General features: G+C 33.7%; 1 pseudogene; it reads right to left on the bottom strand.

Annotated features, from left to right (window-relative positions):
- Positions 1-3,320: 3,320 nt before the first annotated feature.
- Positions 3,321-13,455, bottom strand: LOC107915649 (imidazole glycerol phosphate synthase hisHF, chloroplastic-like; annotated as a pseudogene).
- Positions 13,456-16,168: the final 2,713 nt, after the last annotated feature.

Here is a 16,168-nt window from a genome sequence, read left to right as displayed (position 1 = left end):
TTACCATCAAACCAATAAATTCATTCTTATTAATAAATGCACTCAAATATTTCTTGAACCAAATACCAAAAACTAGGGATTTAGACAAATTTGGCAAAAATACAAACAAAAGGATTCAAACCCAAAACCTTCCTTACACAAGCACAACCCCTAACCACTTAATCAGAACAAATTACTTAGCATAAATGCAAAATCTTAACTCAAAAATCATAATGTGACCCCTCTAGATTTCACTACCAATTTCTTCCAACCCAATTTTCGGAATATGACAACTGGGCTTTGGTATATATAAAAATGATAACTAATAATAAGTCTCCAATTACAAGAATATTCATTTTTTTTGTTTGGAGAGATGTTCAAAGCTTTGCTAAGTTTGTGAGTTCGTCCTTGTCGTTGAAATCTCCACCGACTAGATGTCGTCATTGACTTTTGTCTTTTTCCATAACTCAAAGTCAAATTTATTAGTATACGTGGCAGAATATTAGAATTTTTTTTATTTTAGGTAAACTACACCATTAATCACTAAATTATGAGTACGTTTTTGTTTTGGTCACTTAATTAAAAAAATTACAAATTTACTGCTAAACTATTCAAAAAATTTCATTGAAGTCAAGTGTAGGGTTGCACCTGTATGGGAGGCATAGGAGGTACTCAAGTGTAGGGTACAACAAAATTAAGTTAAATCTATAATATATAATATAGGAAAATATGAATTTAGTAAAACTTTTGAATTGATAAAAATATCTTTATTTCTCAAAGGAGACACTTTTGAATATTGTCCTCATAATCAAAACTGATTAGTCAATTAAATCTATTGAATTGAAAATCGATAGCCCAATTGATAACATATAATCGAAAATAACCATTTTGAATCGGTAAAAAATTGAGAACTATGGAAAACCTAATTTTTTTTAAAACTATTCAACGAAAAAAAATTGAATGATTTCATTATGTTTTAATTCATTTTTATCTTTAAATTTTGGTAAATATATATTTCTTAATTTTTCTAATTTTAATATTTTTTTGAAATTTTTATGCATTTTTTAAATTATCATTTTTTTAATTCTTTAAAATGTTTGAACAAAAGAGAGAGAGAGAGAGAGAGAGAGAGAGAATAGAGGAAAAAAGAAAGAGAATTGAAATAGTTAAGGTTCAAAACTTTAGTTTTCTAACAAGAAAAGCTAGTATCAAGAATACTGATAAAACTCTATCATTTAACCTTTATACATCACTTAGTCCAGGTTGTCCAACTAGATTAATAGTACAAAATTCTCTTTGATTATCTTTCTTTGGTTCACCGTGATACCACCAATCGTCTTCATGTTGGTTATTGGGTTCATACTTGTTATGCTTGTAGGCTTGGTAGAGTTTACTGTCAAAGGTAGTGCTTTATCGCAGAAGCAGGTTGATGACAAAAATAGGATAACCCTTTTTAATCTTATTGATACACCTTAAGAGTATACGTAATATTTATACAACAGTAATAACATAGGAATATGAAAAATATATAATAATTCTTTAATATATGCGTAAAAGATATACAATAATATACAATATATTCCTAAAAGATAACATCACATAATAATATCCTAACACTCCCCTCAAGTTGGAACATGCAGATCATAAATGTTCAACTTGCTAAGAAGGTATTCAAATTACGATTTACCAAGTGCTTTTGTAAAAATGTCAACCAACTAAACGGGGGTCGGAACACAAGAAGGTGCAATCAACCCATCTTGGATTGCATCCCTAATTTACCAAGTACGCTTGTGAAATACATGATTTTGTGCAATATAGAATGCAGATTGACTATTACAGAATAAAGGAATAGTTTTAGGATGATAAACACCTAAGGTTAATAGCAAGGCCTTCAGCTACTTGAGCTCACAAGTGACGGAAGTCATAGACCTATACTTAGCCTCAACAAAAGAGCAAGAAACAATATGTTATTTCTTAGTTTTCCAAGAAATAAGAGATTGTCCCAGAAAGATAGGTCAACCAATAAGCGATCGTCGAGTTAACAAACAAGCGGCCCAATTCAAATCACACCACTCTTTTAAGGACAAATCACTATCATATCTCAATAGAATCCCTGGGCCAGGAGAGCCTTCGAAGTACTAGACAATATGCAAAGCCGCGTTCCAATGCTCCTGTCTTGACTCATGCATAAACAAAGATGAAACATGAGTTGAGTATGCTAAATTAAGTCTGGTCACAGGCAAATAAACCAAACAACTTATTAACCATTTGTATGACTTAGGATCAGTCAAAATCACCCTTATAGCATTCACAAATATATGATTTTGCTTTATTGGTGATCCTGCGGACTTTGCTCCCAAAAGACTCGTCTCTGAAATAATATCAAGTGTGTATTTCCTTTGACAAAGAAATATACCCAAAGAAATACGAGCTACCTCTATCCCCAAAAAATATTTCAAAGCACCAAGATCATGGAAGCAAGAACTAAGATACTCCTTAAAAGTTTTCAAAGCAGCGAAATCTTTCCTAGAAATAAGCAAATTATCAACATAAGTTAGCACATTAATGTGTACGCTAAGGTTACACATGTGGAAATCGATCTCCACGCTAGGGTTTCGCAAGTTAATTTTGTTCCACAGCAAATCAAGTGGTTAATGTTCCTACAAAGTCGGTCACTACAAAGCAATTTGTTTCCTTTCGCAATGCTTGAATGCTCTTCAAGTGCTACCATTAGCTGATGTGTCTAATAATCGACAAAGAGTAAAAAAGCCAAGAGAATATTAGAGTATTAAGCAGCTCAACTCAGTTGTTAACTAACAGATCAATTACGTCTGATAGGGTTGTTTTAAGTCTGTTAAGGTTATCTTCTGTTATACTGTTATCAACCACCACTACTGTGTATATAAGCCGTGCAAGTTTCTGATCAATATAAGTTTTTCAAATCATTATTCTTCTTGTATACTTGTTACCTTTCTAGCTGTTAATCAATTTTGATAGCTGGCAGCTATAGTTTCACACTACGCACCTAGATACAACCGTTGCCCCGGCATGTACAATGAAGAGGTTTTCTATACACGGGAGGTAGATTCAATCTGAAGGAGACGCACCTTCGAGTGATAAGTCTGAGTGCCCAAAAAGGATAATACCTTTAACATAAGCGCCAACAAAGACACAACCATATCCCAATCCATAGGACGACACAAGGTAGACATCTTGGAACCCGATCTTTACAGAAACCTTCTAGCTTCACAAGTTTGCCGTTTATAAAGTTGCAGACGGTAAAATTTTACAACAAAAGAAAAGAGAACAGAGAACACAGCTGAGTTTCTGAACATTTAAAATTGCCAATCCTAGGAATGCTTCACTCATAAACTTCTAATTCATGCTGAATACATTTGAAAAAGAAAAAGAAAAAAACAATTTGAAATCAATCCCAAAACTGCAAAAATGCATTAAAATATACAAAGCAGATGAGATTTAAAATGTTTGCAAATTTCTATCATTCCTGACTTTATGAATAAAATTTCAAACGCTTAATCTACAAGTCGGCAGAGATTATTAGATCCTTACTTCAATGCCTTCCTTCAACAAGTGTCCTTTTACAGACTGAATGGGAACCTAAAACCCAAAGAATCAAAGCATTGTAATCACAGTTCAAATTAATGGAACCTTACATGGTGCTGTATAAGAAGGAAATAAATATTTTTCTTTGTACCGTAAAGCTGGGAAAACTGAAATTCTATATTGAATACTCACCTCCTTCCGATGAAAAATGCCAGCAGCTAGAGCTGCTGACGCATTTGTTTTAGTGAATACCTCCGAGAAGTGCTTGACAGCACCAGCACCACTGCTTGCAATCACAGGGATGCTAACAGCATCTGATATCAAATTTATTAAATCTATATCAAATCCTTTTCCTTGACCTGCAAGAATCAGCAAGTAGGGATTAAACACAAAAAAAGAGGAGCAGGATTTAGGAATAAACCAAATATTCTTGTAGGTTAAACAATATAATCACAATTATATAATATCCATCTTCAGTCATTTTGATGACCGTGTGCTTGATAACATTCAACAGCCATATAACTTTGATGACCATCTGTGTAGCAGAAAAAAACTGGCTTACTCTGGATAGGTATTCTCAGTAACACTTAACCATCACTATATATTTAAAAACAAAAAAAACAAAAACCAAAAAAACTCTTTATGTAATTTTCAAAGCAATCATCTGAAATGGGAAAGCCATGCTTAAACAAATACTTATAAGGGTGAATTGTTTGACAGGAAAGTTATTTATACCATCACAATCAATGCAGTTCAATAGTATTTCTCCTGCTCTCAGTTCTTCAACTGCTTTTGCAAGCTCGTAAGCTCCAATTGGTCGACCTTCCCGTCCGCCATTAACCTTAAGAACAGAAAGCCATTAAAGATATGCACAAGAAAAAGACTTAAGGATATAAGTGGCAAACAATGATCATTTAACCCTGTATATGTAATATTTATGAATGCATTAAGCTGCTAAACAGGCCCTAAGAATATGACAGAATTCATATTGCTATTGTTAAAATGCAAAACATATCTTTTTTTCTTATGAGAGTGATCTTCCCATGCTAGTTCCTAAACAGTTGTCATTTATTTGCATGTTTCCAATTAGGTACATTTAGTTAATTGCAATCCATTCTCGCTTAATCATCCCAATGCTCTCTTGATTGCTTGTTGAGGATCCATGTTAGCATGTCGAAGTCCTTAGGGTTAGCATAGTGACATAATGAAGATTTCATTTTTGTAATTTGGATTTTATGTCGGTGACCATGAACATGCACTTGAATTATAGACTAGTGTCATTTTAGTAACATCTATCTTGATATTGATCAACTATGCTCCGTTCTTCAATTTACAAATACATTTTTCTAGTATTTTGTCCTGCTTAAGATTTTATTTTACTCCCATTCCAACAGCTGAAGGTTCCAATGGGGTTTTACAGGACTGGTGCCAGCTGTGATTTCAAAGTTCTGCAAAGCACCTCCCATTTGAGACTGTTAGTTTATCATTGTCTACATCTATCTCCTCACATGTTTTCCTTCTATATCAATGGGTTCGAATGTTACTTACATGCTACTGTTCCTTATAACATTTCAATATTTAGTTTGCACCTTCAAGCTAATTTTCTTTCTGATTTCTCAGTTTTTCTTTAGTTATGTTTGCACATTTAATTTTTATTTAATTTTCAAGAGTTCATATGATCATCACAAAATCATGGTCAAGTGCCTCCCTTGTTTCTCTTATTCTTCTTTTCTCCTGACTATTTGCTCTTCATACTCATGGTCAAGTGCCGAACCAGATGCCTATCTCATGCATTTTCTTTCTTCCTTTTTTCCCCTCTAAAACTAGGTTTTGTTGACTCTCTTTCCCTCCTCTTTATACCAACAGACTTGTTTTAGATATTCTTTAAAAAAAACTTAAGTGATGATAGCCCATTGATGTGCATGAATGGGTATTGACTGCATTTAGGTCCTAGGCCTTAAGTGTGCATTTTGAGCTGTTGTGATTAATATTTGTAGCATGGAATTAAGTGTTTGATGGGTTTTAGTTCTATATAAGATATTTGCTTGCATTGTATAAGATCTAATTCCATGATGCGCTTAAGGCAGATCACTAGTTTTAAAAGGTTTATCTGGATAAATGCTTTATGAATGATCATGCAAAAGGCAGAGAGCAATGAAGCTTACCGTACACTGATACCAAGCATACACTTCTCCATTCGGACCTGACACCAGATAGGCATATCCATTAAAAGTCCTTGTAAAATCTAAAAACTATAGATTTCTCAAAACAGTCGTTAGAAATTTTTATCTTCCATTCACAGAGTAGAATTTTCCAAGGACTCATTGTAAATTTCATATGAATGGTAATACAAACGAGTAAAATCTTCTTTACCTGGTTTTGTGACCCGTATAGTCTTCAATTTAACATCATTAGGACTTTTAACGTACACTCAACAAGGATCAATGCTTACAACTACTGCCTGTCAAATAAGCATTCAATCAATTCACTATAAATTCATTTACTGCAAAATAAAGGTACACACTATGAGGATCAATGCTTACAATGAAAGAAAAGCCATCAACTTCCATCGGTATCTCCTAACTTGCATGTTACTAAACTAAAATACAAAGCAACAGAAGAACAATTTTATTATACAGGCCCAACCAAATTAAATCTTTCATATATCCATCCTCCATTTGTATGCTGCTTTTTTTCTTTAACATTTATTTTTCCTAGAAAAAAATCTATTTCTGTATACAGGGTAAAATTAAATATCAGGCAAGCAGCAGTAAAAGCTACACAATCAGCTAGAGCCTGAAGTAAGCATACAGTATAGTGAAGTGTTAGCGGTTGACACAGATAGCAAATAAGACTGACTTTCAGAGGTTAAGCTAGGAGTTTAAGGTCGTTCCTTAGTTGAAGCAGCTGACATTGGCAGATCATTGAGATGGTAGTTAGTCTGAAGTTGTTATCAGAAGGTTGTTAAGAAGTTGATAAGTTCGGTTTTCAATTCAGCATTATAAATAACCTCTAGCATTTTAAGAAGATATGATTCTCTTGATTTTCTGATTCAATAGGTTTAGAAGAGAATTGAGTTATTTCAAACTCTTTCATTCTTTGATTTCTTTTCAGCTTCATTGTTTTCTTTTACTTTCTTGGGAAAATACAACGCTCACAATAAGACCAACAAATATACACAGATGCATATTAGTACAGGTCAACACATCAAAAACAAGAATAAGGATCACCTGATTCCCATAAACTCTAGAAATTTGTTCTAAGCTGCTCTTTCCTGTCTTTACCTAAAAGAAACATTTACAGGACTATTAGTGGTAGAGATACATATGCATGTGTAACATCTTAACTCCGATAAGCTACAAGTCCTAAAGAGGTGAAGCTGCGAGCCTTGGTTTTTAAATATTCTTCTGCTGCATAAACTGCATCGGTTCCAATGGAAATTTTATCAGCCCCAGACCTAAAATACTCTGAAGCAACTTCCAAACTAGAATAATACCTGAAAGATATACAAATAGTAAATTCCTAGACAAAATTGTGTTGGTTAATTACACATAGATCACTTAAAACTGCAGTATCAGAGAATGTCTAATAAATCACTTGAATAGAAATCAAGTCTTAATCTTAAGATGTGTGAAAACTAGATCACAGTATAAAATAGATGCACACCTGCCATTTGCATCTGTAAAATCTCGTATACCACCACCAACTGTTAGTGGGACAAAAACATTTTGTGAAGCGTGTCTTAATACCTGCAAAGCACAAAAACTAATATAAATATAGATATACAAACACAGAAACCATTAAAGAATGAATTAAAAAAAAAATACTATGTCAAATCACAGTTAATCTATCAAAAAGAAATGCCAAGAACCTGCAACATTGGTAAATCGCCTAATGGGAAGTCTCGGAAGCCAGTAATGTTCAAAAAACTAACCTGAAATTTAAAGTAAGAAAGAAATAAAAAAATTCAAGGTATAAAAAGAAACTCTGGAGAAGCTAAATGATTGCCAATATTGCAGTATAAACATAAAACACCTCAAAGGTATAAGCATACCTCATCAGCCCCATCTTTGTAATAATGTCCAGAAAGCTCTACTGGCTTGCCAAGGTTTCTCACCTATAAAAGTTACTGATGAGTTAAAACAGCATCTAGATCTAAGGGCACATCCCACTTTTTTCATGTTTGATAAGTAACATGCATTGATATGCAAAACAAAATTTTGATTGAGGCATCTAAAACTAAAAATCAAATAGATCAGGAAATTATAGCAATGAATGACCTCCTCGGGCTTACCTCATTCTCTTTTGTTTGCTCTCTTACATCATATTGGTCGCCTTTGGTTACAACAAGATCCCCTTTATCATTTGTCCTAAAATCAAGACAAGCAATAACCTGAGTGGAAGAAATACCAGTCGGCATAGAGCCAAATGATACACAAAATCAAGCAGAAAACTTCAATAGTAATTAAGAGATATTTAATTAAAATTGGAAGAACAGTTGGTGCATAGAAAATAAAATCAAGAATAATATAAAATGTAATTCTAGCTTTAGAAACTCTTACCCTCTTAGCAAGTTTTGAAGCCTTCCCTTGAGTAGGTCTCTGTAATTAAGTGAATCAATCAGACCGCTAGATGGATGAACATAAGAGTTGATAAAAGTTGCCAGATGAATTAAAACCAAGGGTACAAAGACTACCTTTGTCCCCCGCGAGTTTGGATGTAAGAACCTTCTCAATACAGAAAGACCAACATCTGAAACAATTTTATTAATTTATTAATTGTTAATAAACAGGTTATTTATTATGCCAGACATTTGTTCTGAAAATAAAAAAACAATTTGTAAAGAAAATTGTCCAATAATCAAATTGACCAAGTAAGTACATAGTAAAGGATATGAACTAATTACATAAGGAAGGAAAAACATGTCAGAAATCCCCCTCTGGCTTACCTCATTCTCTTTTAATGATAACACAGTAAACCAGAAGATGAATGTAAAACATTGTTCAACTGACATTTACAAGTGAAATTATTTCAATACCACAAGGAAGAAACTTGTATATTTTGAATTTTGGAATATGCAAAGAACAAAAGATAACAACTGAAGGCACAAAATATCTTGCCTCCACTCTTCTCTGGATGGAACTGCACTCCATGCACATTTCCCCTTCTGATAGATGCGATAAAATCATAACCATAATTGCATGTAGATGAAACCCATTCCTTGTTATCATCTGCCTAACAAACATCTGATCATATAGGTTACCAAACTGCACAAAACATGCTTATTGAAAGCTTTTTCCACATGCACATTCAAGGGTGAGAAACAAATTAAGAGGTTGACAAGGAAGAGCATACTGGAATGGCTCGATAAGAGTGAACAAAGTAGTCATGACGATCTCCAATTTCATCCAAAATTTCAGAGTCTTTTGCAATTTGCAAAGCATTCCAGCCTATATGGTGCACTCTAAAACCATTAGAAGAGTTAAACCGCCCAACCACACCAGGTATCAAACCAAGACCCTTGACTGAAACAAATAGAAACCGTGAAGTCAAGTTGAAAAGTTAAGAGCTAGAAAAGAAAAGAAAACATCAAAATTTTTATCTATTTGCAAAATGAAGATTAATTGGTATCTCCTTTTTCTATTCTTGATTCCTTCTTCCCATGCTTCACCTCTTGTTTAAGCTATCGATAAATATTTAGTTATAAAATAACATAAAATAAAATTTAAAATGCCAAAGAAAGATGTTTATTAAACCACATAATATGACATAAGATACAGTGAGGAAGATAGTCATTAGTCATGAACAACTCTACTCATATCACAGTTTACAAGCATAGAAACTTTATCAAGTCATGATCATAATATATAATATGTCTATCAAAGATTTACAATAATAAAAAAAGGACAGGTTTTTAGAAATTGACCTGGTCCATTCTCTTCACTGTACTCAAAAAGTAGTTGAAGTCCAAGACAAATGCCTAGAAATGGGCGGTCATTTCTTATATAGGTACATAGTGCTTCATCCATCCTGAAGAATATGATAAATGAAAGACAAATTTAACTAAGTTAGAATTCTAAGCCAAAGAGAAGAGATATTTAGTTATTATTAAAAGTCTGTAGGGAGAAAAAATTCAAGCCAATTACAAAGTTGCATACTGTTCGAACTTCTATTTAAATTTTATTTAGTGTTGCTAAATAAACTAATTGAAGATTTTTCAAGCCATTTGGCCAATCAAGATAAAGATGCGTGGTTTGGCCAATCAAATCAAAAGCTCAAGGATCATCCAATCAGATTTCATCCACGAGTCATTTTATTTATCTCCAATTACATTAAAATAATTTAGAAATAGAATTAAAAAATCAAACCTAAGGTCCTAAGCTTCAATACATTGCACAATCATATGAACAAGAAGAAAGTTATGCAAGAAACTCTCTAATAATAATTCTTCCAAGTCCAAAATCCATCTAGGCGCATTGAAGAACATTTAATACTTCTAAGTTCAAATGGAAAAAGAAAGGTGCTCTAAATAATTATTTTCATAAAAAAGTCAGTAGAAATCATACCCTGTCTTGACCAATACATCCATGGCTGAAGCGAAGGCCCCAACACCAGGAAAGATAAGGCGACCTGCATTCAAAATGTCTTTTGGAGTTCGCACCTACATTATAATTACAAAGGAAGAATACATTTATAACTTTCCATGCATCCTTTTATGAAAAGCAACTAAAAATAGAATGATATAAACTATCATCATCTTCTTAGAGCTAAAATGGCTTACATCCTCTATCTTGAACCCAAGGTAGCGAATCGCATTCCTTAAGCTCCGAACATTTCCAGCTCCATAATCAAGCAACGTCACAACTGAACCTAAAAAAGACAACAAAATGATTTGAAAAACATAATAAAAAATTAACAAATATTTGTTATATTCTTTTATCTTCCACCAAGTGAACCAGATTTATTAAAAGTACCAGAACTAGAAGCAGATGAAGCACGGGTAACAAGGTTTTGGCGAGATATTTTTCCGACTCTTTTGGCTACGGGTTATGATAGAAGATGGTGACAGAGAAGAAAAGAGCAAAGATTTTGTTGCGAAGCTTGTAAAGGAAGCGAATGCCACCCCCTCCATTGCAGAACAGTTCCGTTTACCCAAGCAAGTGAAAAAGAAGAATCCTTAATGAAACAATTTCAACTCAGTTTAACAACAAAAGCTCAGCAAAGTTTCTTCATGCTATTTATGGAAGAATTAAAGTAAGTTCAAGTAAGATAAGAAAGACCAAGTAAAACAAACTTCTATACCCACTTAAAAAAGTATATCTTTCCCCCATTTAAGATAAGTGACATCAATTACTTACATTTCGTAGAAAATGAGTGAATAGGAAGAGAAACAGTCAAATTAAGCTCATCTAAATCTAACTTCGTTCCCCACTATAATCAAACTAAAATGCAATGAAATTAAGTAATTAGATCCTGAACAATCACCCTTTAGAAGGATAATTCATCAAAGAACATAGAAGCATTGAAATGAAGTTTAAACCGTCGAATCATGATTCATGTGAATCCCGCATTAGCTATGAGCCTGAAGAAAAGTGTAAAATGCATTCATAATCCTAAAGAATATATAAGAGACCCCGACCGAACCTTCAAGAGCAAGTTACGACGGCCGAAGCCGCCGGCAGTGGTGGTGGCGGTGGCGGTGGCGGCGGCTCTGATGGAGACTACCTCAAAAATAGCGGGTAGTACGAAAAATTATGCGTTCGAGTATTTCAGTTGTTTCTTAGATCCGAAAGCGACATCGTTTAATGGGTTATGCGGATGAAAAATCAGAGTTTATCTAAACGTCTTCGTTTCGTGGAATAGTAAGGGGTAGAGTGTGGAATTATGATTGTGTATGTGAGGTTTTGGGTTTTGTTAATTTTTGGTTTTATTCCTATCCCTGATTATTTGACTTAAATCTTATTTCAGTGCAAGTTATGATAGAATGAATCTATTGGTTTAGTGATAAGACTTTAACTTACCTATTGGTTTTGTGTTTGAATCTCGTGTTACGTGAGTATGGAATATTTTTGCTCCATATTTTTGTTGGTTGTTAAGTTTAATTGGATGTTCGGGTTGAAAGCCAATTGCGTTGTGTAGGCTGATGAAAAAAAATGACCCTAACGTCGGTGTCACAAATTTCACCGTTGCAATAAACAACAACATTAACTCGCCTAGTCATTTTCAACCCAAAAAAATCTATTTCACAAGTTTGAAACCAAAACATTATGCAAAAAACTAAAGTACTGATTATCCATTAACAATAACAATGAAACTTACTTGATATAATGTGTTTTTGGGTTGATTTGTGAAATTCAATTCTTTCATGTAAATATGGTTATCCTTATGCAAATCTCCTTCTACGAACAAACTTATCGTATTTCAAGTTCGAACGTCTCTAGCAGAATGGTCACTTACTTTATACCAAATACTACCCCGAATATCGGACATAACTGGACATCAATACAACACGTTTAAAAATAAAAAATGCGTGTTCATAGAAGCATTTTCAAAATAAAAACAACAAACATGCTTCTCGATGTTTGAAAATATCTCGGGAATCTCGGGAATCTCGGGATATCTAAAAAAAGGACCAAGATTCTTAAGGTTCAGTGAAATTTTTCAGGTGAATTTAAAATGGGAAAGTGAAAGCGCTTTGCTTAAGGCGCACTTTCAGTGTTGTGGCAGAAAGATGCACTAAATGCATGCTCAGTTGGACGCATTTTCGGCTGACTCTCTCATTTTTAACTCACCTGAAAAGTTTTACTAAACCCTGAGAATCTGTCTTTTTTTAGATATCTCGGGATTCTTGAGATATTTTGAGACATCCATAAGCATGATTTAAATTTCCCTCATTTACTCGTTGCCATCTACTTCCCTTTATAAAGGAGGGTTTTGCTCCTCCTAGTGCATCAACTCTCTCAGCCATCTACCCTCAGTCCTAAAAACTTCTCTACACCATTGTTTATATTTTACTTTCAATTTTTTAAACTTTTTCAACTGAAAGATTTATTTTTGCTTAGGGGAGCTAGTGTGCTAGTTTTAAGGTGTGTTTGAATTCACAATGATGCGGTGGTGCTCTGAGTTTGCAGTGCTTATATAGTCACTGGTTATAGCCTAACTACGGGTCTTACTTGACGGATGTTAATGTGTGGTCATGGATTGGAGTATGACTCAGGATACCACATGACGGTTGTACAAGCCCAATTTAATCCGGGCCCACTACCCAAAATTTCAGGCCCAATTACAAACTCAACTAACCCAATTACCCAAACCCATTTCCAGCAGACCCAAAACCCAATACAACACAACCCAAACAAACCCAAAACTAAACGGCCCAGAATGGCCCAACACAAAAAAAATCAGAAAACCCTAACCCTAGGTGCGTCGCACCTAGGGCCTTCTGACCCTTCTGTCTACCTGCTCTGCCACCGCGCCGCATGCCACCAACTGCTCCGCCAGTACCTACAACAAACATCAACAAGCAACAGCAAATAGGGATAGCAAAAAGAGATTTTTATTTGTATTATTATTTCGGCTATATAAGGCCGATTGAAAAATCAAAATTGGTTTTTTTTTTTAGTTTTTGGTTTTTCTTCTTTTTTTTTGAATACAAAAAGAAAACTTAACAAGATTACTAGCAATAAATAAAACAAGCAGTGAATCAAGCATATTTCTAAGGTGATTGTTGCCATTTATTACTATTTTTTTTCTTCTCATTTTTTTCTTTTTATTTCGAAACTAAAGTAAATAAAAAAGAGAAGCATTTTTACCTTTTTGATGACGTCGGAGTGCTCGGGGTGGTCGAGAGACGATTCGGAAAAAAAGGGAAAACTGCCAGCGCCGGTGATTGGCGGCCGGCACTGTGGCCATTGACCGGACCTCTTACCGGTGCTAGGAGGGAAAAGGGGGGAGTTGAGAGAGTTTTGAGGGTTTTTTTTTGGGAAAAAGGAAGAAATAAAATTTTGTAAAAATTTTTGGAATTTATAGGGGTATGAAACAGCGCCGTTTTGGCTTGGCATCAAAACACCCAAAACGACGTCGTTTTGACGTGGATCGGACTGACCCGACCCGACACAATGAAGGTCCGCGTGTTGTCGTGATTTTGTCTATTTTCTCTTTTAGTCCTTCTTTTTTTAGTGATTATTCAATTAAGTGTATTTATTGCTTTCAATCATACCCTACAAGTTGTTTTGTTTTCAATTTGACCCTTATCTAAACGGCGTCGCTTTGGGGAAAGGAAAAATTACTGCTTCGATCCCTCCACGCTACGTGTGCTTTCAAAATGGTCTTTCTCTTCTATTTTATTTGGATTTTGCCCCGAATATTTGTCATTTGTTTCAAATTAGTCCTTTTTGCTATGTTTTCGTTATTAAACTAATTAACTTTAATAATGTTATCCTTATCTTTACTATTTTTATATACATAAGTACATTTCTAATAGTATATATGTACATATATGTTTTTTTTAATTTTTATATATATATACATACGTATTTATATAAATTTCTTACATTTTGTAAGTTACATACATGCCCATATATATCTATATATATTTTCTATTCTTTATGAACATATACTTCTTCTTTATTTTTATTTCTTTGAAACTTTATAATTGGTATATACGTATACATATATTTTTTAATATATTCATAAACATATATATTATCATTATTTACTTATTTATTTATATATATTTTACTATTTTCAAATTTTGTTATATATACATTAGATTTTTATTTTTATTTTTATGTTGATAATTTTATTTATTTTCATTATTGTTGTTATTGTCTTATTTGTTGTTTATTTATTACGTGTTCATTATTACTCGAAATGCATCGTAATCCTATTTGTTTATTACTTATCATTTCCTGCATGCTACTGATTTGTCATTTTTACTTATCTTTGTTGCTATTGCTCGTATTATTTTTATTTACATTATCATATTTATTATTTCATTATGCATATTAACACCATACTTCAAAAAGAAAAATTTTCAAAGTAAGGCAATGTTTTGCGTTTGGAAATTCGGGAAAACGTGCCCTAATGTGCTGGGTTTTGATTTTTCTCATTCGACCAAATAGCCAAATATCCTTTTAATAATTTCAAAGTAAGGCAATGTTTTGCGTTTGGAAATTCGGGAAAACGTGCCCTAATGTGCTGGGTTTCGGTTTTTCTCATTCGACCAAATAGCCAAATATCCTTTTAATAAATTCAAAGTAAGGCAATGTTTTACGTTTAGAAATTAGAGAAAACGTGTCCTAATGTGCAGGGTTTCGATTTTTCTTTTTCGACCAAATAGCTAAATATCCTTTTAAAATTTTCAAAATAAGGCAATGTTTTGCGTTTGGAAATTCAAGAAAACGTGCCCTAATGTGCTGGGTTTCGATTTTTCTCGTTGGATCAAATAGCCAAATATCTTCTTATATCTTAATCCATGTCATTTGAGTTTTTTAAGGATTGTACTTTAAATCTCTTTAAAGTTTTCAATATTCGACATTAAGACATTAACTAATCAAGTAGGTACCAATTTTTGGGCGTTGCGAGGGTGCTAATCCTTCATCGTACGTAACCGAATCCCGAACCCATTTTTTTGAATTTCGTGGACCAAAATTGTTGTTTTAATAAAATTAAATTTTTTATTAAAAACAACCACTTTTCATGGTGATTCGATCACACCTTATCAAAAAGGATTGGTGGCGACTCCCGTTTTTTTCGTTTTCGTCTTAAAATCCAAGTCGACCCCGTTTTAACAAAAAATAGTGTCAACAGCTTGGCGACTCCACTGGGGACTAAAATAAGAGAGTCAAGCCACGTGTTGATTACTTTTTGTCTTTTTGTCGAAAATTGAAAACTTGGTTTAAATGTACGATCCTTTCATTGCATTTCATCGGTCTTCATTACAATTTTCACCGTTGTAGGTTATGATTGCTTCGTTAGTTTAAGTTTTGGTATCTTTTTGCATTGCATTGCATGACCGATGGGTTACACCCTTTTAAGTGGGAGTGAGAAGTTACTCCTTCGTGAGGTTTTCACCTCCGTGCAGGACAGTGGATCACTTTCGGGATACATCCGTACCTATGTCTTCGTGAGATTTTCATCTTCGTGCAGCCATAGGGAAATGTATTCCCCTGAACCGAACTCGATCCGTATGAGCCTATAATGGGTGAGGATCGAGGAATCTGCTGGTTTGGGTACCTTTGCTTTAGAACCAAACCATATATAGTGAACCTTAGGAACCCACCCTAGGTAGAATTACTTCAAACCCGTAGTAGATGCCCAAATAGGTTCTTTATTATTTCTTGCTTGTATTGGATTTTATTTCGATACAAACTTGTTGTTTGTTTTGACTGCATGACATTTCGACTACATGGTATTTTATTATAAAAGGCGTTGATTCATATTCGGTTACTAGATAGAAAAGCCAATCATGAAAAGTGAATTTCTTGATAAAGTGGAAGATAATACGGTTATCCGAATATGGTCAGAAAAAATACAACTCGAGAAAGGCTATAGTCTGACGATGGGGTACACATCAGAATTATGAGATTACACTAGTATCAATGTAACTCAAAATAATCTTCAG

The sequence above is a fragment of the Gossypium hirsutum genome, chromosome D10, assembly GCF_007990345.1.
Source record: "Gossypium hirsutum isolate 1008001.06 chromosome D10, Gossypium_hirsutum_v2.1, whole genome shotgun sequence".
Classification (NCBI taxonomy): Eukaryota; Viridiplantae; Streptophyta; class Magnoliopsida; order Malvales; family Malvaceae; genus Gossypium; species Gossypium hirsutum.
Note: the sequence above shows the minus strand (reverse complement) of the source record. Positions and strands in the feature narration are given on the sequence as shown.